Source organism: Diabrotica virgifera, chromosome 3 (assembly GCF_917563875.1).
Source record: "Diabrotica virgifera virgifera chromosome 3, PGI_DIABVI_V3a".
Lineage (NCBI taxonomy): Eukaryota > Metazoa > Arthropoda > Insecta > Coleoptera > Chrysomelidae > Diabrotica > Diabrotica virgifera.
In genome coordinates, this window is record NC_065445.1 from 46944818 (window position 1) to 46971694 (window position 26877).

Below are 26877 nucleotides of genomic sequence, written 5' to 3' on the forward strand. Positions count from 1 at the left end.
CCTGGAGATTGTACTTAGATACCTCATGACCTACTTATTCCCAAATTTTGGTGCACTATCTCGATCATGAGCGTCACAAAAAAAATAATAAAAATGGCGATTTTGACCCCTTATACCTACCCTCATGCCCAACTCTGGTTTCCGGCTCTGAGCATTTTACTTAGTTATGTCATGGTCTACTTATTCCCAAATTTTGGTGTACTCCCTCAATCACGAACGTCGCAAAAAAACCCCTTATATTTTTTCTATTCACCCCTGCCCCACCCCTTTGTCGGCCACGCAGCGTGCCACCCCTGGAGATTTTACTTAGTTACGTCATGACCTACTTATTTCCAAATTTTGGTGCACTCTCTCGATCATGAGCGTCACAAAAAAAAATAATAAAATCGGCGACTTCTACCCCTTATAACTACCCTCATCCCCAACTCTGGTTTCCGGCTCTGGGGATTTTACTTAGTAATGTCATTATCTGCTTATTCCCAAATTTTGGTCCACTATCTCAATCAGGAACGTCGCAAAAAACCCTTTATATTTTTTATATTCATCCCTACTCCCACCCCTTTGTCGGCCACGCAGCGTTCCGCCCCTAGAGGTTTTACTTAGTTACGTCATGACCTACTTATTCCCAAATTTTGGTGCACTATCTCGATCATGAGCGTCATAAAAAAGATAATAAAATCCGCGTTTTGACCCCTTATAACTACCCTCGGCCCCAACTCTGGTTTCCGGCCGTTGGTGAAAGTCATGTACACAACTAATTCAACATATCCCCGTATAGTTTTTCCATATTACTTATCACGCACAAAATCCGCTTCTATCTCTCCGACTATAATGCGATCTGATATTTATAACGTAATAAGGGATTACTTTGAGATGTATGATTTGTAATTTTATTAACTGTTGAAAATCTTGAGTTTGATTGAGATACAACCTTGAGACTAAACATGATTATTCGTAGAAAAAGGTTCTAACGCGCCTAACAACCATATTACACTCTTCGTGTTAATTATTTTTCCTGTTTTACTATTAATAGGTTGTATGTTTTGAGTTATTGGCAATATAGATAGAAGAAAATTAGTTTTTATGGCATATTTAAACAAAATATCACCTCACAATTCTCACACCTCTAATTTGAAATTATAAATTTTACAATAACAGTAATATTATATCACTATGAAAAAAGCCTGCTATAAAATATCTCAAATTTTTCGCATTTTTATTGCGTATATGTAAATATTTAATTTTAGACCATTTTACTTTATTACTTTAATCTTTTATTATTAATATCTATTTTAAAATTAACATGTGTGTCCTTAATTAGGTTAAAATTTAGAATTTGCTTTTGATTTATTTCAGTTACGGATTAAGGTTTCCTGATGCTTTGGCACATCGTACCTTGATTATCCATTGATCTGGAGCATACACGACTCAAAGTTCTTCCGTTTTTCTATAAGGGCATGCCTTGAATCACCCTCGTTGTGTGAATGTGCTATTTCAAAAAATACATATGTAATGTTAATAAACTTTTTCACCACATAGAAGTACGTAGCAAAAATTATTCTGCATTCATTTTGTCCACTGCAACTACCAAAAGGGAAAAAAGTCCGTAAATCCTTTTTTATTTTCATTTCGATAAATTGACTTACGAGATACACCATATGTTTGATTACTTTATAAATTAAACATACGTGCAACAAAGTTGTAACTCAATTAAAAACCCCACGAGGAATAAAAAATTTTCCTGTAGTTGGCTGTAAACCATTTATTACAAAAAACCATGAAATCCTTTATAAAAGGTATATTTGTTAAAATCCAATAAATGGTAAATGTATAGGGATTTAGAAAATATGCCTTTTATAAAGAATTTCGTGGTTTTTTTTCAATTAAAAACCTTGTTAATCGTCAAGTATAAAGAAAGTAAATATATAACATAGGGAGTATCCAGTGTTACTGCTTTTTTCACGCTAAAATGGCACACGTAAGTTAAAATACAACTTTTTTCAATGGAGTATTAGCCAAATTATTGAGAATTAAACTATGTCGTTTATATTGAGGTGTGCGCAATTTTTTTGCTGAATTCGCTTGTATTGAAATCTGAAAATAGATGTAACTTGAGTTACAACCTTGTTCGATGGGGAAGTGAATAGTAAGGAGGTTTAAAGACTAGTGATGCTCATTATAAGGAGTTGTTTACGGTTACCATCCTTGGCCTCTCTCACTCAATGCATATCCTCATCTTCACGAATGGCATCGTCGAGGCTAAGGGCTAGCGAAGAAGGAAAAAACTTTACACCAACCAAATCCCTGTAGAAAGAGTGACGCACTACAACTTCTATAAAACTGTTCTGGAAAACTGCTATATGGGAGGCCTGTAATGAGTATGAAGGATACATTTTGAAATTTCGAATACGCCTTGAAATGAACAGCCCTCGATGCTGTAGCAGACCTCGTCGATCGTGCAGACTAGGATTTATGCATCCTCCAGGTCTCTCAAATTTTCAACAACCGGTCTTTATGTCTTAAGGTAAGGTCTTGATTATATTAGCTTAAATGAGATATGGTAAATCATCACATCAATTATCCATAACCTTCACTCCACAAACTGCAGTCCCACAAGGTTCAATTTTAGCACCAATATTATACACAGTTTACAACAGTACCGTCCCTCATCCCAATAATCGCACCGAGTCAATCCTACTATATGCCGACGATTCTGCCCTTCTTACTGCAGGTACTTCATGCGGTACGCTGAGACACCCCTCTGTGTTCGAAAGGGCATAAAACCAATTCAATAAAATGGTCAAATGGTGTAATAAATGGAGAGTTACGCTCAATCCCACAAAACCCAAATGATTGCCTTCAGAGATCCTAATAGCCCCAAAAACGAAGGGGCTAGGATAGCCCTCCAGAATTCCGTTCATCTGTGGTCTATTTGGGAGGTCACTTTAGCAGGACTTTCAACTGGAACACTGATGTAAAAACACCTTAGATGGAAGTTTGGAGACACATTGCTTAGGAAAACTCTCCTACACATATATAAGACCCACATAAGGCCCATTATCGAATAGAGAGCGTGTCTCTACACATCTCTTAAAACCCACATCAATAAACATATCGTCTCTACAGATCGTAAAATACTCAGGAAGTGCCTCAGAAAGCATTGGCATTACCCGTCGGTATTAGTACATCCACTCGCTAAAATCCCCCAATTCAGCAAGAAATCCGTTCTCTCTGCAGCAAGTACGTATGGAATAGGCACGGAAACATACTCACCAGGACCCAAAAACAAAGCTCCATTCCCTCCAGCCAATCTTCTACAATTGGCCAGAAGCAAACAACCTGATGGGTACTACGACATACTGGAACCTACGCCCCTAATATATCGCAGATAATAATAAGCTGCATCCCTAAACGCTGATCCAAGAGGCGTTCCAATAAAACAGGTAACAGTTATCCTTTGCTGGTCTGGCTAAAAGGTTGCTCACAACATTCTTTCTACTTTCCCTTTCCTCTTTAGCTTCTGCGCTAACAGTAACATTAAACCACCTTGTAAAGCCCCCGCTCCACAAGCTTATTTGCTTCTCCGCTTGCATTACACATGAATGCCACCTCCACACTCCCGAAAGGGAGACTCCGTACCCTGAAGAGGCCTAGGCCTAAACGGGGAATAAACAACGTGTCTTCATTCATGTGATAAATTGTTTCATCAGCCTCGTCCTCGACGACATCAGTGGTAGAGATTTTCTCCGTGAATTTTCAATACATACATGGGTGAATATAGTTGTGAAATAAATGTTATATTATCTTTTTCTTCTTCCTTCTTCTATGTAAGCTTAAGCCTGTTTCATCTTCAATATTAGCCTCCTAAATTGTTTAAGTTATCGCACCATCCTTTTCTTGGTCTACCAATACTTCCTCGTCCATTTGGTAACTAATCTCGTGCTATTCGTACTATCCTATCCTGTGCCATTCTACTAATGTGTTCTACTGTATGTCTTCTACATTGCATGATCTTCTTATGTTTTCGCTTCTCTTCCTATTAAACAGACTTTTCCCTGATATCCGTCGGAGTATTTTCATCTCTGTTGTTTCTAGTAGTCGTCTCGTTTTAGATGTGTCAGGTCTTGTCTCCGCCGTGTATGTCAATGTAGGTCTAATTGCTGCTTTATAGATTCTTGCTTTTGTGCCTTGTCTTAGGTGTGTGTTCTTCCAGATTGTGTCATTAAGAGATCCCGCCGCTTTACTTGCTTTTAAGCTTTGTTGTCGTACTTCCTCTTCAACATCTCCGTAACTGATTATATCTATTCCCAGATATCTAAACCTTGCTTCCTGTTTTATTATTTTCCCATCAATTTCGATTTTATATCGTAGTGGGTATTTAGATGTTGTCATACATTTGGTTTTTTGTGCTGATTTTATCATACTGTATTTCTTGGCTGTTATATTGAAGATGTGTGTTAATCTTTGGAGATCGTCTTCTGTCTCGGCGATTAATGCGGCGTCGTCTGCATAGCATAATATTTGGATTTCTTTGTTCCCCATTCTGTAACCATGACCTTTACGTACTGCTTCTACAGTACTGCTACTGTATTATTTCGTCCATTATTATATTAAAATATATATAAAGTATATATAAAGGCTTAATGAGTCACCTTGTCTGACTCGGCTATGTACTGGTATAAACTGCGTTAGTTTTCCATTTATCTTTGCCTGTATTCGATTATGAAAGTAGATGTTTTCGATGGTTTGTATAATATTGATTGGTTTGTTTCTTCTATACAGTAAATGTAAGACGTCTTCGACTTTGATGCGATCGAAAACTTTTGTCAGGTCTATAAAACATAGGTGTTATATTATGAATGCTATAAATTTTTATAGGGTTTTTACCCATGTGTTTAATGGATTTAATCATGTATACCCCGTAGCAGCACTGATGTAGCCTGAAAGGCTTCCTTTACATAAATATATTTTTTATAGGTGACTCTTTTGTGAAACTTAAAATTTTCAAAAGCAAAGCATTGTAATCTTTGTTATTGTGGAAAAAGTTTTGTGAATTTCATCCATCATTTATTAGGCCCGTTGCCCATCTTCGGTCAATTCCAATACGTCCCTGGGCCAATGTCTACCACCCGGGGCGCTACCTTTTTTCGTCGGCCCATTTTAGGCCGCTTTTGGAGGTGCGAATTTAATTTATATAGAAAGTTATGTTACACTTTTTCTTTCAAACGAATCCGAATTAAACTCATTAGCTTATTATCGAGACTGTATGGTAATCGAACAAATTACTCCGTCACTATAAATCTTTAGATCAACATTTTTTCGTTTATGTAGAAAGGCTGATTTAATGCTTGACGATATAAATGTCTTTAAGTATTCTTATTAAACTTGTTTTATTTAACGCCTCTGTTGAAATTTGATGATTTTTTTAACGATATAATAGGTATAGCAGTTATTTCCATGTGCTTTTTGCGGTTGTGTCAAAACTAGAACTTAAAAGAACTTATGATGATAATGAAACATATTAATTACAGTAAATCGTAATACTAGGAGTGACAATGACAATGAAAGTTACTCAAAAGGAAGTCTTCTCTTCTTCTTCTTCAGCCTGTTTGCATCCACTCCTGGAAAAAGGCCTCCCCGTGAGCTCTCCAACTCTCCACTCTTCTCTCTGTTGTGCTATTTGGTGCCAGTTTCTCCCCACTTTAGCTTTGATGTCGTCTAGCCATCGTGTTCGTGGTCTTCCTCTACTACGACTGTGTTCACGTGGTCTTGAATGTACTTATGCAGGGGCGTAACAGAGGCCCCCGCAGCGTGAAGCTTGCGGGGGGGCCCCGATCGAGCAGGGGCCCCATCTTGTCGTTTGATATTATGTAAAAATCTGTTATGATTTTACTTTGTGGGTTTAAATTTAAAAACGTAAATTTCTAAATAGGCATATTCGGCAAGTGAATCATCTCAAATCTAGAAAAATATTTTCCGGTCTCACTAACTTTTATGGGTGGCGACAATAAACTATAATGCTTTGTACGTGACTATTCAAAGATTTGAGAATTGCAATTTGCCTAATTTTATAACAATATTTCTAAATCTAGAAATGGGTTTTCTCTTTAATCTTTACCTACGTTTTAGTATTTCGATACGATTATCCAGAGGCGTAACAGAGGCGCCTTGCAGGATGAAGCTAACGGGGGGCCCCAATATGTCAAGTGCGCCATCTTGTTGTCTAATATATGTAAAAATGTGTTGTTATATTATTTGCATACATACATTTTTTTAAGAAGTGCAGTATTGAAAATAAAGTTGTCCATCCGAATTAATAAAATTGTAGATATATTCGCTGATAGCAGATAGTGCACGAAGAAAGTTGTTCATCTCATAGAATAATACTTATGTAACCATTTAGTAATCTTTGTTCTATTTTATTCTATACCAATAAAGATGAAAAATGTAAGTCGTCATAAACAATGCATGATTACATCAATGCTCAGTAAATGAGAGTTTTGAAGTGAAATTATCAGCGTCGCGACAGACGTATTTGCTTGACAATTTGGATTTAGGTTCTAGTTACACTCCACTTTAAAGTTGGATTTATGCCGTTGGTTGCTTTTACTTCGGGGGTGACACCCCTCCTTGGGGTGAAAAACATACGTTTAAAACAATCCCGGAAATGTATAAATTGACTAATTATAAGCAAATTTTGTTCTATAGAGTTTCTTTTTCTATGTTAATACTTTTCAAGTCATTTGCGAGTGAAAATGTTTATTTTTCAACAACAAAAAACAATGTTTTCAGACGGGTTTTTCGTAAATAACTCAAAAAAAAGTATTTATCGAATTAAATATTAGATATCGAAGAAATATTTGTAGCAAAAATATAGCTTATAAGATATAAAAAATGGTGTACTTATTCATGAAGTCTATCGACACAATAAAAGCACAGTTGAAACTCATGAAAAATTATTCTTATTCGTCCAATTCCAAATCGAATATTTCAACCTGAAATAACCAAAACATGAAGCAATTTTCGGGGAAAACTAATTAAAACTTTTTTTAACTGTTTCAAAAAAGCTTTATTTTTATTTTTTTATAAGTTTCTAGCATCAAAACTATACGAATTAGGCTCAAAATAAAGTTGGCCCCTTTAAAAAAAAATCGTCAAAATCTGCCCCTATTTCGCACCCCAAATAAAATTTAATATAACGCTTTACCATTTACTTTCAATATTTATTGTTTATATGATCTGTAAGTTTGACTGGTTCGAAGTTCTTATTTTTGAAAAAAATTTGATTTCATAGTAAAAACAGTTTTTTTATTTTGGAAAATGCCTTTTTTCGAAATAACTTAAAAAGTATTAGTGATACGAAAAATCTCAAAGATTAAAGAAATGTAGGTCATGCTTTTATAAATATTTTGGATTTTTTTTGTTTTTCTGTAAGACAAAAATTGGTTAAGATATCGCTGTTTAAAATTTGCATATACTCGTGATTAGTGACTCGTTCAAGCCCTTTAACTAGAACCCTTTTAAAAATAAGCACTTTGAACCGGTGAAACTTACAGGTCATATAAAAAAAATTAGGTAATTTGTAAGGCGATAATGATTAGTTTCATTTGGGGTGCTAAATAGGGGGAGATTTTCACAATTTTTTTTACCAAAAAATGGGATTAACTGTATTTTTACCGTAACTGGCTTAGTTTTGATGCTACAAACTTTTGTAAAAAATAAAGCTTATTTTAAACACTTTAAAAAAGTTCTGAGTTTCCCTGAAAAGGATTTCATTTTTTGGTTATTTCACGTTGAAATATTCGATTTGGTATTTGACGAATAAGAAAAACTTTTCAAGAGCTACAACTTTTCTTTTACTGAGTCGATAGACTTCATTTTTGTTAACAATATTCTTTTCGATCGAATACTTACTCTTTGAACTATTTGCAAAACATCGACTAAAAACGTGGTTTCTTTGTTGAACAATAAACATTTTTACTCATAAATAACTCGAAAAGTTTTGAGTTGACCACTTCGGTGGTGACACTGAAAATAACACGGTATCGTCATATTTTACGTTGATTTACTGGTCTGTAACACATAATTATAGGTATTTGTTACACATGTCGCATTTAGTAATTTTTTAAAGGGGGCCCCATTTCCAATTCTGCGGGAGGGCCCCGACGGAGTTTGTTACGCCACTGTACTTATGTATTGCCGTGCCACGTGTCCTACCCAGATCCATTTCATTTGCGCAATTCTTCCAATTACACCTTCCACCTTCGTCCTGCTTCGCACGTCCTCGTTTCGTATATGTTCTCTCAGAGATACTCCCAGCATAGCTCGTTCGATTGGCCTCTGTGTTCTTTTAATCTATTGGCTGACAACTCTGTAGGTGTCACGGTTTCCATTCCATAAGTCAAAACTGGTAGAATACAACTGTTAAATACCCTTTTCTTTAGATTTATTGGTATCTTTTTGTTTTTTAACACATCACTGAGTCTTCCTACTGCTGCCCAAGTCCTTCGGATTCTTCTACATAGTTATATCTGCCGTTTGACTCTGTTTGCCTAGTTTGATATTTATTGATATTTATGGTATTTATGGTATTGCCAAAGAAGGTGAATGCAAAAGAATGCAGTGACTACCGAATCGTAAGCTTAATGTCACATACCTTGAAAATTCTATTGAAAATTATCCACGCCAGAATACACTCTAAACTGGAGCTGGATATTAGTGACACTCAATATGGGTTCCGCAATGGTATGGGTGCCAGAGAGGCATTATTCTCCTTCAACGTGCTGACACAGAGATGTTTGGATGTTAACCATTTTCTTTACGTCTTTTTTATAGACTACAATAAGGCGTTTGATAAAGTAAAAAATGATCGACTCATGGAAATCCTAAAAAATAAAAACCTAGATGAAAGAGATTTAAGACTAATAACACACCTCTATTACAATCAGCGAGCAATAGTAAGAATTGAAAAAGAAACATCTGAAGAAATGGAAATAAAGAGAGGGGTCAGGCAAGGCTGCATACTATCACCTCTATTATTTAACGCTTATTCTGAAGAGGTAATGCGAGAAACTCTGAAAGATGAAACAGTCGGCATAAGAGTAAATGGAGTCTTAGTTAACAACATCAGATATGCAGATGATACAGTAATAATAGCCGATAGTTTACAAGACCTGCAAAGACTCATGAGTAAAATAGTAAGGTGTAGTAGGGAGTACGGACTCTCTCTCAATATCAAAAAGACGAAGTTTATGAAAATTAGTAAAAACAACCATAATACTAACGAAATATTGATAGTAGAGGGCCAGCAGATCGAAAGAGTAAAAAAGTACACTTACCTAGAAACACTTATAACATAAAATAATGACTACACTGCAGAAATAAAAGTCAGAATCGAAAAAGCACGTTCTAATTTTATAAAAATGAAAAAGGTCCTATGTAGCAAAGATTTAACATTAGCTCTTAAAGTACGCCTAACAAAATGTTACGTCTACAGTGTTCTATACTATGGAGTGGAATCATGGACGTTAAATGTAGAGACAATGAAACGACTTAACGCCTTTGAAATGTGGACCTATAGAAAAATTATGAAGGTTTCCTGGGTAGATAGAGTTACAAACAATGAAGTACTGAGAAGAATAGGTAAAGAAAAGGAAGTTGAACTTACAATTAAAGAAATGAAGCTACAGTATCTCGGACATGTGATGCGGGGCGAGAAGTATGGCATCCTACGACTCATAATGCAGGGAAAGATAGATGGCAGAAGAAGCATCGGAAGAAGACGAATTTCATGGTTGAGGAACCTGAGGGAGTGGTTTGGATGCAGCTCAAAACAACTATTTAGAGCTACTGCCTCAAAAATTAAAATAGCTATGATGATTGCCAACCTCCGTAGCGGAGATGGCACCTGAAGAAGAAGATGGTATTTATCTTCGACACTTTCGATTTCACTTCCATCTAAGTCGATTGTGATATTGTGATTTGTCATCACTTTTGGTTTTAGGAGAGTGCAATTAGAACGAAAATATGCATTGTTTCGGAAAATTTCAAACAAGCTTATATTTTCCTAAAACTTTTTTTGATAGTTTATATACATGTTAAAGTAAAAAGTTCTACTCGCGGATTTGGCCGCTAATTGTTTATTAATTGTTTAAAAAATAACAATTGTTTTGTATTAATAATTTTAAAAATATCGTTAAATTCATCATGTTACTTTGATCAAATATGTTTCTATTTTGTTTTTGATTATACTGAATCCGAATATGGCATTGCAATTTTAAAATTTTTATACAGAAGCTCTTATACAGTATGTCTGCGTAGCCAGGAACCACATGGAAAATTATTTTATTATCAATTTTACGAAAAAAAGTTATTCTTCATAAAATGCTCTGGATAGTCAAAAATCTAAAACTCAACCATCAGATATCAAATTTTATCAATTTTATACGAGTTATGTCAAAAATATGAATTTCGTTACAGAGTAAAATAATATTATATTTCAGAATATCAAAAAATGCTATTATGAAAAATTGTTTGAAATTAAAAACTATGTTTAAATATACAATTATATTATTCTAATCAAAATTTTTTTTTAAATTTTTTCTCAAATTACGGATACTCATCATCATTTTATTACAATTATGATAACTATTTTATTATCATCTTTACGAAAAAAAGTTATTCTTCATAAAATGCTCTCTCTGGTCTAAAATCTAAGAAACAACCATCAGATATTAAACTTTTTTAATTTTATACGAGGTATGTAAAAAATATTAATTTTTCTTAAGAGTTTTTTTATTTTTTATTATTCACAATATTTTAATTAGAAGGATGTAATTGAACACTAAAACATTTTTTTTTATTTCAAACAATTTTTCTTAATAACAATTTTCGATATTGTGAAATTTAACGATATTTTACTCTTGAGTGAAATTCATATTTTTTGACATACCTCGTATAAAATTCATTAAAATTAATATTTGATGATTGTATCTTAGATTATATACGATGCAGAGTATTTTATAAAGAATAACTTTTTTTCGTAAAACTGGTAATAAAAAAGTTATCAATAGGTTCTAAGTTAGGCAGACATACTGTATGAGCTAAAAAAAAATTTTTTGCTGAACATTTATTATTGTTGAAGTTTATTATTAAATGTATTTTAGGTAAGTTTTACAGAAAAAAGTTTTGATCACTTTATATAAACATTATTTTTTAGCTGGTAATTTTCGGTTTTTGTATTACACTTTTGTTATCTTTCTAAATTTTCTCAAAAATAAATAGTCTATTTCATTTCTAAAGTAAAATAATTTAGGGAATTGTAAAGATTACATCCTAAGCTTTAAAAACACCTTATAAAACTGTAATAGATCTATTCAAACTTGAGTAATACCGTCTTAAAGTGGTGGTAATTCTATAAAACTACCAAGATTTTAAAAATTACATTATTTAAGACGTCATATTCAATTCAATTTTTGAGATTTTTTTTAATGAAACATCATTTAGTACGATGCTTAAAAAGTAAGTTGTGCAAAATTGAGGGTTTTATAAGAAAAATTGTATTAGTTACACATTTTTAAATCATTTTTAAACAAAATTCATGTAAGGCTTATTTTCCGCCCCCACCATACTTATACCCATACATTTTTTTTATTATAACCATAAGATAGCTTAATTATTCTTGTTTTAGGTTCAATTTGTAAAATTTCATTTGATCCATTAGTTAAAGAATTACATTAAAATAACTGAACCGTGCACTTCGCCGTACGCTAGTTTACAGTGCGCCAATGTTTGTGAGAAGGGTGACTTTAGCGTTATAAATAAAAAATTATAGAAGATACAGATTTAATTTTAGAAAATTCTTTATAAAAGCTTTTTTTGGAAAATTTTCTGAATTTTTCAATGGTCAAGTCAGTTTTGTTCTAAAATTTATATTTTCGGAGTTATTTAAAAAACATCAAACTTCGTAGTTCATTTGTTTAATAAAAAATGAAGCACCAACTTCTCGAGTAGAACTTTTTGATATGTTGTTTATTAAACATTTCTTAGTGAAATTACAAAAAGTTCTATCTTGTTTGATTTTTTCCGAAGTGAAAATCTATATGCAATCCCCTATTTATTTAAATTCATTTTTAAACCGATTTTCTCAAAATTGGTTAGTTTTACAACAAAAGAAATAGTCCTGTCGCCAGGGGGGGTACAGCGGCCTCTTTAATTCAGATGGACCTACCCAAGTTTTTTTATATATTTTAACCCGCAGAATGCGAATTTTTTGGGTAACATTTGATCCGGATGTCGATAAGATTGTTATAGACAAAGAACTTGAGGAATTACATAACAGTGATTTCTCGCAAAACAAAACATCTTTTTGTATTTTTTGGATCATTCTAGGCAAAAAATGCTCTAACAAGTTTTTTCGTAGGATGCATAGTTTTCGAGATAACCGCGGTTGAACTTTCAAAAAATCGAAAAATTGCAATTTTTGAACCCCAATAACTTTTGATTAAAAAATAAAGTAGCAATTCTGCTTACCGCATTTGAAAGTTTAAGTCAAATTATATCGGTATTGATTATTTGCATTGCTAAAAATTTATTATTTTATTGTTAAACAAAGCTATAAACACCTAGTGCGTGAATGATGTCTTCAATGATTTCTCATTTAAAATCGAACGAGTACGTAGAGTAGCTACAAGTGCAAGCGAGGCAATTTCTACGTAGCATGCGTTAAAACGCATGTATTAGTCACGGGAAACACGTATGTGTTTATAGCTTTGTTTAACAATAAAAAAATTAATTTTTAGCAATGCAGATAATCAAAACCGATATAATTTGACTTAAACTTTCAAATGCGGTAAGCAGAATTGCTACTTTATTTTTTAATCAAAAGTTATTCGGGTTCAAAAATTGCACTTTTTCGATTTTTTGAAGTTCAACCGCGGTTATCTCAAAAACTATGCAGTCTACAAAAAAACTTGTAGGAATATTTTTTGCTTAAAATGACCCAAAAAATACAAAAAGATGTTTTGTTTTGCGAGAAATCCCTGTTATGTAATTCCTCAAGTTCTTTTTCTATAACAATCTTATCGACATCCGGATCAACTGTTACCCAAAAAATTCGTATTCTACGGGTCAAAATATATAAAATAAACTTGGGTAAGTCCATCTGAATGAAGGAGGCCGTTGTACCCCCCCTGGCGACAGGACTAAAAGTAGAAAATATAAATTCACGTATTTATGACCGATCAACTTTGGAATGAAAATATGGATGAAAAAGTAATGTATCAGTCCTTCAAAATTTAATATTTTCATGAAGTTGGAGGGATATAAATGGTAAAAAACAAAAACCTAATAAGATACAAAGAACTCAACAGCGAAATTGAGAAAAAGATAAATGTAGCTAAGGAAGAGTGGATGAAAGAAAAATTTAAAAAGGTGGAAGATCTACAAAGGAAACATAAAAATAGATAACTACACAAAAAGGTTAAAGAAGTTCCTGGAATATGGAAACCCAAACATTTATCTATTGTAAAATAACAGAAAGAAATATGGGAACAATATCTTAAAGATTTGTTTGGTGATCATAGAACAGAAGAGCCCCCACAAATAGATACAGATGGAAAACTAAATATTCTAACCGAAGAAGTTATGCGGGCGATAAAAGATGCAAAGAACGACAAGGCACCCGGCGAAGATCTAACAACAGCCGAACATTTTAAACACCTAAGTGATAATGCTGTCAGTAAATTAACCTACCTCTTTAACATTATATATGTACATGGCACTCTACCACATTACTGGCTAACATCCACATATATGTAGCTCTTCCTAAAAAACAAAAAGCAAGGAAATGTGAAGACCATCGAACTGTATCCCTAATGAGTCATGCCGCATATCAAAAATGTGGTTTTTTTGTTGAAAAATAAACATATTCACTCGCAAATAACTCGAAATATATTGATTTAGTGAAAAAACTGTATAGAACAAAATGTTGCCTAAAATTAATCAGTTTATCTACTTCCGGACTTATTTTAAAGGTTTCTTTTTTACCCCCGAAAAGGGGTGAAACTCACCCCCAGGGTAAAAGCACACATCGGCACAATATCACTTGTTTTGTTTGACATGTTAGCTACGTGTATGCCAAAGAGAGGAGAATCTTATACGAAAACGAATATTACACTGCAAGATACCAGACGCATGGAGAAACAGTAAGTAGATAACCAAAGTTACTACGACTACAGAGATAGGGAAATCAATGTGTTAGAGAGAGAAGTACCTTTCCAATGAGTAAGAGTGAGATAGATGCTGACGTCACAAGGAATCTTCCATAATGGAATCTACCATAGTTATTTTCCGCTAGATGACACCAATCCGCCATTTTTATTCCATTTCAGTATTTTTAGATGGCGGCATAGCCAAAACGGCACTAAAGCATATCTCCGTTGTTATTGGTCCGATCGTGACATGTGAGGTATCATAGGAAAGGGGAGGAGGTAACGAATACGTTAACACAAAAAAAACAAAGATGCAGCATAGCCAAAATGGCACTAAAGCATATCTCCGTTGTTATTGGTCCGACGTGTGAGGTATTGGAAAGAGGTGCGTTGGATCGTGACGTACCAAGGGATCGTTGGAACGCGGCATGTTACATATACTATATTTTATCTACGACCATAACACAATATGTTATTTAAAACAATCACGTGCATAAATCTAAGCTTTACGAGTTTTTTACGACTACAGAGATAGGGAAATCAATGTGTTAGAGAGAGAAGTACCTTCCCAATGAGTAAGAGTGAGATAGATGCTGACGTCACAAGGAATCTTCCATAATGGAATCTACCATAGTTATTTTCCACTAGATGGCGCCACCAATCCGCCATTTTTATTCCATTTCAGTATTTTTCCATTTCAGTATTTTTATTTAAATTCGCCATTTTTGATCCAATTTTCCTTGACATTACGTCAAAGAAATCTAGCATAGTTTAGCTATTATCCGCTAGATGGCGCCACCACTTCGTTATTTTATTCCAATTCGCCATTTATATTCCATTTCAGTATTTTTATTTAAATTCGCCATTTTTGATCCAATTTTCCTTGACATTACGTCAAAGAAATCTACCATAGTTTAGCTATTAGCTGCTAGATGACGCTATTTTTAAATTAAAATAGTAAATAAATTAAAAATAAAACAATTTTCCGTTCTGTGCTAGTCGCCACGGAACACTCTTCTTCTTTTTGTCAACTGTCTATTCTTCTTCTTTTACATAATATGTTATTTAAGCCAGTCACGTGCAGAAATCTAAGCTCTACGTGTTGCATACTATATTTTATCTACGACCGTAACATAATTTATGTTTAAGCGATGGTAACATCCCGTTAGCATTGATCTGATTGGAAATTGTGATACGTTAAAGGTATGGGGAGCATCGAATATGTTATTAAAACCATAAACTAATCATTATGAGCTGCATACTATACTTTATCTACGACCATAACATAATATGTTATTTAAACCCGTCACGTGCAGAAATCTAAGCTTTACGAGTTGCATACTATATTTTATATACGACCGCAACATATTCGGCATTTTTATTCCAATTCGCCATTTTTATTCAAATTCACCATTTTTAATCCAATTTGCCTTGACATTACATCGAAGAAATCTACCATAGTTCAGCTATTATCCTCTAGTTGGCGCGACCAAATCGTTATTTTTATTCCAATTCGCCATTTTTAGTCCATTTTTAATCAAATTCGACATTTTTTATCCAATTTGCCTTGACACAGATATTACGTCGAAGAAATCTACCATAATTCAGCTATTATCCGATAGTTGGCGCTATACATCTCGTTAGCATTGGTCTGATTAAATATTGTGGTACGTTAAAGGTGTGGGGAGTATCGAATATGTTATTTAATCCATAAACTAACCGTTACGATCTGCATACTATATTTTATGTACGACCATAACATAATATGTTATTTACACCAGTCACGTACAGAAATCTAAGCTTTACGAGTTGCATACTATATTTTATCTACGACCGTAACATATTGTAGCATGTTTAAGTGGTGGTAGCATTACAGTGACTAAACGGCTTAACGTAGAGAGGCATAGACGTAAGGAGAGACATGGACAATAAAGGTTGTAGGTATGCCTAAATGGCTTAACGTAGAGAGACATAGACAATAAAAGTTGTAGGTATGTAGTGTCCACCAGTATGGACGCACAAAAAAAATTCCGTAGATGTACTGACAAACTGGGCATTTCGCAACATCTGGCAACAGCGCCTCCCATAAGAGCCTGTGTATTAGAGTTAGATAGAAAATCAATTTTTCCCCAGATGCTGGGGAAATTTAAAAAAAAATTAAGGTCCATTCTGCTCATTTTTGTCTCGTTTTGTGGTGGAGGCCCCACTTTTACGTCACGATTGGACCAATAAAACCGAAGATATAACTAATGTCCTTTTGGCTGTATTCTGAAAATACGTAACTAAAGCCTCTCATAACGTATAATATATAATAGAAGCATTCTTTTGATATGTCCAATCCATCCCTCTCTGAGAGATATGCGAGGTATCATGTGATTTAACAAATTGAATAATATAGAAAAATTAAACATAACATCATGCCATAAAGGCATTAGATACAAATGATTTTACCAACAGACACAGAAAAATCAAATACAACAGAATGTTAAAAATGTCTTAGTTCTGTATCTTCGATCCTATTGGTCCAATCCAGAAAAATCAAATACAGCATCATGTTAAAAGGACCTTAGTTACGTATCTTCGGTCCTATTGGTCCAATAGTGACATACGAATTCTCAAATGATTTAACCAATAGAGTACAGTGACAGAAAAATAAAATACATCATGTCAAAAGATCCTTAGATACGTATTTTCGATCCAATCATAACTTACAGTGCCTCAACCAATAGAATACAGTGGCATAAAAATCAAATACATCAGTATGTCAAAAAGGCTTTAGCTACGTATTTTCACAATACAGCCAAAAGGATATTAGTTATATTTTCGGTCTTATTAGCCCAATCGTGACGTCCAACGAATAAAATACGACATGAAAATCAAATACATTTTCGTCTCTACTGAGAAACACCCAAATCTTTCGTATATTATTATACACAGGCGTTCTTTCATTATGTCCAAACTAGTAAACCTCTTATTTTTAACATGCAACTCTCAATATTTACATTATCTCTCCCTAGATCCAAAATGTCAGTGTCTCAAATCAAATTTAACCAATAAAATACAATGACATAAAAATCAAATACATCAGCATGTTAAAAGGGCTTTAGTATTTTCGTTTCTACAGAGAAACATCCAACTCTTTCGTATACTATTATACACAGGCGTTCTTTCATTATGTTTAAACTAGTAAACCTCTTATTTTTAACATGCAACTCTCAATATTTACATTATCTCTCCCTAGATCCAAAATGTCAGAGTATCAAATCCAATTTAACCAATAAAATACAATGACATAAAAATCAAATACATCAGCATGTCAAAAGGGCTTTAGTATTTTCGTTTCTACAGAGAAACATTTAACTCTTTTGTATACTATTATACACAGGCGTTCTGTCATTATGTCCATACTAGTAAACCTCTTATTTTTAACATGCAACTCTTAATATTTACATTATCTCTCCCTAGGTGCAAAATGTGTATCAAAATGGAGCAGAAATATATGCAAACCACAAATTGCTAAATCTATCATTATATCGCTAATACCTACAATACATATCAGATAAATTCTTTCGCTAAGTCCAAACCACCAATATTTCTCATATTATTTTCAAACCAGATTTAGAGTTCTAGTCAGTTGGAGAATACATATTTTTGTTATAAAGTAAGTTCTAAATGTGATGTCAAATAAAAGCCCATACATAAAACAAATTTAATTCATCGATATGAAAAAGAACTTCGACTGAGTGCAATATAAATGACAAAGACAAAAAATATATCTAGAAGAAAGGTATCTAATAGAAATAGGTCGCAAATGTTCAAAGCAAAAGTCTTTTAGTATAATTAGAGTAATCTGATTGAGGAAATTACTTATTATGGGTATACACAAGTTAATAATAAGCAAAAATCGAACTTCTATTGATCCAATCAAAAAAATCAAATACATTTGTATTATGAGAATGATCTCCGAAAGGGAAATCGATAGGTCAAAATAAACTCATTTTAAAGTAAAATTGTGGCTTATTCACAATAAAAATAATAAATTGCATAAGGATTCTGCTTCGTAAACTAATATAGTTTTAAATATATACAGATTTAACACGGTGAATGTATCTTGCTCCTTAACTATTTTCGTCTTCTTGTGCTCCTTATTGTTTTACGAAAGATACAAAAAAAAACACGAAAAATACACGATACGTAGGTAGAAAATAATGACATTCTTAATTATGACTTAATCATTCTTTCGAATGTTTTTAGTACGCATGACTCTAAGAATTTACCCTGGTATGATTCTGGTTTCGAAGGATCTTTGGACGGTTTTAAAATAATTCGAACTAAATATATTCTTACCAACCATCTGGAAACTTGAGGTGTGTGTCGATATAATTCTTTATTTGCACTAACGCCATTACTACAATCGGAAATTTTCTTAATCATTCTATAATGAATATTGTCTGTTCCAGGTACAGTATTTTGATTGCATTTTAAACAGGTTTCTAATTCATTTATGGAAAAATTCATCAAACCAAAAGAAAGTAAGCATTTAGAACAATTAAAACTACTGATATAACATAAACAAAATCACTAAAAAATATCAAAGATACAGATATCAGAATCAGATTAGAACTTTCATATTATGATACATTTGTCTATGGAAGAAAATAATACGGTATGTACAAGATACAAAATTCAAGTATTGGAAAAGCCATACAAGAGGCGCACCAAATTCAAAAATCTTGACTATTTAGTCTAAACATGAATTAAAATTTCTAGTTCTATCTTCTATCTTCTAGCTTCTCATCCAGCTTGAAATAGGATATTAGTATTCATATTTATTATTTCAAAAATTTTAAGATATCGTGTCTTTTGCTGTAGGTATACTGTCACATTTTCAATACATATTACCCAATTTTTAATTACCCATCATCGAGTTAATTTATAAATGCAATAAGTAACTCCTTAAGATATGCTTTCAAAAAACGCTACCAACCAATCTCCTTCATATTGGCTAGTTTCAAATGTATTTCTAAAATTACACCATTATTTGCCGAAATATTTATGCAGTGTTGACAACGTCTAAAAAACTGTGCATAATTTGGTACATAAATATCAAAAATTCAAAAATGATGATCAAAATTGCTTTTATTGGATGATTATTAGCTCTCTTTATCCAGCTAAAATAAATAAAGAACTTATATCGTCATATCCATATCCTGTTTTGAAAACCAAGGACTTGGAAGCTCCAATACGTTTAAGTCATAACTCAAAGTTTGAAATAGTAAATAGTGTATCAGTGAATGTTTATGCTTTGGAATTAAATCAAGTGGAAAAATAATTTTACGAATTAGTGCCTGCTTGCCTAAACAAAACAAACTTGATAGACATGTAAATTTGAATCTTATTCAGGATAAATATTTTCTAAAGTTAAATGATTACCTACGACTCTCATCGTAGTGACAATGGAAATATTGAAATAAAATATCATTACTGCTGGAAAAAAAGATGTCTAGGTTGTTACACTATATAGCCAAAAAAAAAACTAATTCACCCAGATTTATTGGAAAAATTTACTGTTTCACCGTATCATTAAAATCTTACAAAAAAAGAAATATCGAATTAAATAAACAATACATAATAGAACTAAGAGGTAAATTACGAATATCAGAGTGCATGAGATACGAAATAAACATCTTACAAGCAAAACTATCGATACAACAAATACATAGGTATTATATAAAGAATTCACCAAAATAACAAAAAGCAAATATATCAGAATCGTATTAAAACTTCTGACATGATACATTTGTGCATGGAAGAAAAGATACAAGATATAAAATTAAAGTGAATTTTGTTTAAAAATGATATAAAAATGTGTAACTAATACAATTTTACTTATAAAACTCTCAAATTTGCACAGCTTACCTCTCAATCACCTTACTAAACGATGTTTCATTCAAAAAAAATCTCAAGAATTTAATTCAAATAATACGATGTCTCAAAAAATGTAATTTTTGAAAACTTCATAGTTTTATAGAATTCCCACCATTTTAAGACGGTATTACTCAAGTTTGAATAAATCTAATACAATTTTTTGAAATTGTTTTAAAGCTTAGGATGTAATCTTTAAAAACATTGAATTATTTTAGTTTAAAAATAAAATAAACAATTTCTTTTTGAGAAAACTAAGAAAGATAACAAAAATGTAATACAAAAACCGAAAATTACCAGCTGAAAAATGTATATACAGAGTGATCAAAACTTTTTTCTGCAAAACTTACCTAAAATACATTTAATAATAAGCATCAACAGTAATAAATGTTCAACAACAAAATTTTTTTTTTAGTTTTTATACAATATGTCTGCGTAACTTGGAACCTATTGATAACTTTTTTAATATCAGTTTTACGAAAAAAGTTATTCTTTATAAAATACTCTGCATCGTATATAACATAAGATGCAACCATCAAATATCAAATTTTGTTAATTTTGTACGAGGTATGTCAAAAATATATGAATTTCACTCAAGAGTAAAGTACTTATATATTTCACAATATCGAAAATTTTTATAAAGAAAAGTTGTTTGTAATTAAAAACTATGGTCCAATATGTAATTATATTCTTCTAATCGAAAATTTGTTTTTTTAAATATTGTTTCAAATTAATTATACCCAACATCATTAAATTTTCACTTATTATTTATGATAACTGTTTTATTATTAATTTTATGAAGAAAGTTATTCGTCATAAATAGTTGTGCATGGTCTAACACTTAATATGCAAATATAAAATATTATATTTTATCAATATTATACGAGGTATGTAAAACAATTATATTTCGCATAAATATGGACTTTTATAGTTCACAATATTTCGATTAGAAGAGTGTAATTGCATATTGACACATCGTTTTTAATTCTGAACAACTTTCGATAATAACAATTTCCAGTATTATGAAAAATATAGGTATTTTACTCCTAACTGAAATTTTTATTTATTGACATATCTTGTACAAAATTGATATTTTATGATTGCATTTAAAGTTTTAGAATATGCAGAGCTTTTTACTAAGAATAACTTTTTTATTTATGATCCCATTGCAACAATTTTTGAAAAGGTAGAAGCACAATTTTCACATCATTACGAGTAAGGCCGAATTTAATTAAGAGCGAACCAAACGATTCATATTAAGAGCAAAAAATACATATTTTGTTCATCAATAGAAAAAATATTAAGATAATAATTTGTTAACGTTTTAAAGCGGTCCTTTTTGAATATATATATACATAGGTTTATCAAAGCTCTCAAAAACAAATATATGTAGAAATAAATACATTTTGTAAAGAAATTATGATTTTACAACTATTTTTTAAGTTATCCACCATTTTGGATCTGTCATTTTATAATTTAAATTCTTAAAATTTGATTCAGGTTCCGTAACCTCTCAAAAATATCCCACATATATTTAAACAAACACGTTTTATAAAAAAATTCGGATTTTACAACTACTTTTTAAGGATTTTAGGAAAAAATCCGCCATTTTGAATCCGCCCTTTTTTAATTTGCAAATTGTAATGTCAGATTCGGGTTCAGCATAATCAAAACTAAAATAAAAACATTTTTATCAAAATAAAATGTTGAATTCACCCATATTCTTAACACTATTTATACAAAACAATTGTTATTGTCTAAACAATTAATAAACAATTAGCGGCGAAATTTGTGAGTAGAACTTTTTACCTTAGTGTAAATTGGTCTTCTAATACTAAAATATTATAAAAGATAATAGAGTAAAGAGTAAAGCAATACAGGAGACTTAAAAAAGTGTTAAAATCTCATGATACAAAAAAGAATATGTCTCGAGTGTGAATGTAAATATGGAGTTACTACAAAAAAGAAGATGGTACATACCTTTGAATATTAAAAAATATTTGAAAAATTTTAATTTTTTTTTAGATTGTGTAGTTAATACTAAAAATTAGTAAGGAAATAAAAATGATTATAAATTAAAAAAAAATCTTCGACGTTTGTTCTTAGAGCATGTGAAACATTAATAATTACCAAAAAATTACGGTACCTTGAAATATTAAAAGTATTTGAAAATTTTTAATTTTTTGTAGATTGTTTAGTTAATACTAAAAAATTAGTATGGAAATAAAAATAAATATCAATTGAAAAATCTTCAGCGTTTGTTCTTAGGGCGTAGTTCGAGTATGCCCGAACTTTCCCGATTCCCAATATTAGCTGTAGTTTTGGTATAGGACACCCATATAAAAAGCATGTAAAACGGAAAGTTTACCTTGGAGAAGTGACATTTCTTTTTGAGAAAACTAAGAAAGATAACAAAAATGTAATACAAAAACCGAAAATTACCAGCTAATAATAAGCATCAACAGTAATAAATGTTCAACAAAATTTTTTTTTTTATTTTTATACAGTATGTCTGCGTAACTTGAAACCTATTGATAACTTTTTTAATATCAGTTTTACGAAAAAAGTTTTGATCACTCTGTATATACATTTTTCAGCTGGTAATTTTCGGTTTTTGTATTACATTTTTGTTATCTTTCTTAGTTTTCTCAAAAAGAAATGTCACTTCTCCAAGGTAAACTTTCCGTTTTACATGCTTTTTATATGGGTGTCCTATACCAAAACTACAGCTAATATTGGGAATCGGGAAAGTTCGGGCATACTCGAACTACGCCCTAAGAACAAACGCTGAAGATTTTTCAATTGATATTTATTTTTATTTCCATACTAATTTTTTAGTATTAACTAAACAATCTACAAAAAATTAAAAATTTTCAAATACTTTTAATATTTCAAGGTACCGTAATTTTTTGGTAATTATTAATGTTTCACATGCTCTAAGAACAAACGTCGAAGATTTTTTTTTAATTTATAATCATTTTTATTTCCTTACTAATTTTTAGTATTAACTACACAATCTAAAAAAAAATTAAAATTTTTCAAATATTTTTTAATATTCAAAGGTATGTACCATCTTCTTTTTTGTAGTAACTCCATATTTACATTCACACTCGAGACATATTCTTTTTTGTATCATGAGATTTTAACACTTTTTTAAGTCTCCTGTATTGCTTTACTCTTTACTCTATTATCTTTTATAATATTTTAGTATTAGAAGACCAATTTACACTAAGGTAAAAAGTTCTACTCACAAATTTCGCCGCTAATTGTTTATTAATTGTTTAGACAATAACAATTGTTTTGTATAAATAGTGTTAAGAATATGGGTGAATTCAACATTTTATTTTGATAAAAATGTTTTTATTTTAGTTTTGATTATGCTGAACCCGAATCTGACATTACAATTTGCAAATTAAAAAAGGGCGGATTCAAAATGGCGGATTTTTTCCTAAAATCCTTAAAAAGTAGTTGTAAAATCCGAATTTTTTTATAAAACGTGTTTGTTTAAATATATGTGGGATATTTTTGAGAGGTTACGGAACCTGAATCAAATTTTAAGAATTTAAATTATAAAATGACAGATCCAAAATGGTGGATAACTTAAAAAATAGTTGTAAAATCATAATTTCTTTACAAAATGTATTTATTTCTACATATATTTGTTTTTGAGAGCTTTGATAAACCTATTTATATATATATTCAAAAAGGACCGCTTTAAAACGTTAACAAATTATTATCTTAATATTTTTTCTATTGATGAACAAAATATGTATTTTTTGCTCTTAATATGAATCGTTTGGTTCGCTCTTAATTAAATTCGGCCTTACTCGTAATGATGTGAAAATTGTGCTTCTACCTTTTCAAAAATTGTTGCAATGGGATCATAAATAAAAAAGTTATTCTTAGTAAAAAGCTCTGCATATTCTAAAACTTTAAATGCAATCATAAAATATCAATTTTGTACAAGATATGTCAATAAATAAAAATTTCAGTTAGGAGTAAAATACCTATATTTTTCATAATACTGGAAATTGTTATTATCGAAAGTTGTTCAGAATTAAAAACGATGTGTCAATATGCAATTACACTCTTCTAATCGAAATATTGTGAACTATAAAAGTCCATATTTATGCGAAATATAATTGTTTTACATACCTCGTATAATATTGATAAAATATAATATTTTATATTTGCATATTAAGTGTTAGACCATGCACAACTATTTATGACGAATAACTTTCTTCATAAAATTAATAATAAAACAGTTATCATAAATAATAAGTGAAAATTTAATGATGTTGGGTATAATTAATTTGAAACAATATTTAAAAAAACAAATTTTCGATTAGAAGAATATAATTACATATTGGACCATAGTTTTTAATTACAAACAACTTTTCTTTATAAAAATTTTCGATATTGTGAAATATATAAGTACTTTACTCTTGAGTGAAATTCATATATTTTTGACATACCTCGTACAAAATTAACAAAATTTGATATTTGATGGTTGCATCTTATGTTATATACGATGCAGAGTATTTTATAAAGAATAACTTTTTTCGTAAAACTGATATTAAAAAAGTTATCAATAGGTTCCAAGTTACGCAGACATATTGTATAAAAACTAAAAAAAAAATTTTGTTGTTGAACATTTATTACTGTTGATGCTTATTATTAAATGTATTTTAGGTAAGTTTTGCAGAAAAAAGTTTTGATCACTCTGTATATACATTTTTCAGCTGGTAATTTTCGGTTTTTGTATTACATTTTTGTTATCTTTCTTAGTTTTCTCAAAAAGAAATTGTTTATTTTATTTTTAAACTAAAATAATTCAATGTTTTTAAAGATTACATCCTAAGCTTTAAAACAATTTCAAAAAATTGTATTAGATTTATTCAAACTTGAGTAATACCGTCTTAAAATGGTGGGAATTCTATAAAACTATGAAGTTTTCAAAAATTACATTTTTTGAGACATCGTATTATTTGAATTAAATTCTTGAGATTTTTTTTGAATGAAACATCGTTTAGTAAGGTGATTGAGAGGTAAGCTGTGCAAATTTGAGAGTTTTATAAGTAAAATTGTATTAGTTACACATTTTTATATCATTTTTAAACAAAATTCACTTTAATTTTATATCTTGTATCTTTTCTTCCATGCACAAATGTATCATGTCAGAAGTTTTAATACGATTCTGATATATTTGCTTTTTGTTATTTTGGTGAATTCTTTATATAATACCTATGTATTTGTTGTATCGATAGTTTTGCTTGTAAGATGTTTATTTCGTATCTCATGCACTCTGATATTCGTAATTTACCTCTTAGTTCTATTATGTATTGTTTATTTAATTCGATATTTCTTTTTTTGTAAGATTTTAATGATACGGTGAAACAGTAAATTTTTCCAATAAATCTGGGTGAATTAGTTTTTTTTTTTGGCTATATAGTGTAACAACCTAGACATCTTTTTTTCCAGCAGTAATGATATTTTATTTCAATATTTCCATTGTCACTACGATGAGAGTCGTAGGTAATCATTTAACTTTAGAAAATATTTATCCTGAATAAGATTCAAATTTACATGTCTATCAAGTTTGTTTTGTTTAGGCAAGCAGGCACTAATTCGTAAAATTATTTTTCCACTTGATTTAATTCCAAAGCATAAACATTCACTGATACACTATTTACTATTTCAAACTTTGAGTTATGACTTAAACGTATTGGAGCTTCCAAGTCCTTGGTTTTCAAAACAGGATATGGATATGACGATATAAGTTCTTTATTTATTTTAGCTGGATAAAGAGAGCTAATAATCATCCAATAAAAGCAATTTTGATCATCATTTTTGAATTTTTGATATTTATGTACCAAATTATGCACAGTTTTTTAGACGTTGTCAACACTGCATAAATATTTCGGCAAATAATGGTGTAATTTTAGAAATACATTTGAAACTAGCCAATATGAAGGAGATTGGTTGGTAGCGTTTTTTGAAAGCATATCTTAAGGAGTTACTTATTGCATTTATAAATTAACTCGATGATGGGTAATTAAAAATTGGGTAATATGTATTGAAAATGTGACAGTATACCTACAGCAAAAGACACGATATCTTAAAATTTTTGAAATAATAAATATGAATACTAATATCCTATTTCAAGCTGGATGAGAAGCTAGAAGATAGAAGATAGAACTAGAAATTTTAATTCATGTTTAGACTAAATAGTCAAGATTTTTGAATTTGGTGCGCCTCTTGTATGGCTTTTCCAATACTTGAATTTTGTATCTTGTACATACCGTATTATTTTCTTCCATAGACAAATGTATCATAATATGAAAGTTCTAATCTGATTCTGATATCTGTATCTTTGATATTTTTTAGTGATTTTGTTTATGTTATATCAGTAGTTTTAATTGTTCTAAATGCTTACTTTCTTTTGGTTTGATGAATTTTTCCATAAATGAATTAGAAACCTGTTTAAAATGCAATCAAAATACTGTACCTGGAACAGACAATATTCATTATAGAATGATTAAGAAAATTTCCGATTGTAGTAATGGCGTTAGTGCAAATAAAGAATTATATCGACACACACCTCAAGTTTCCAGATGGTTGGTAAGAATATATTTAGTTCGAATTATTTTAAAACCGTCCAAAGATCCTTCGAAACCAGAATCATACCAGGGTAAATTCTTAGAGTCATGCGTACTAAAAACATTCGAAAGAATGATTAAGT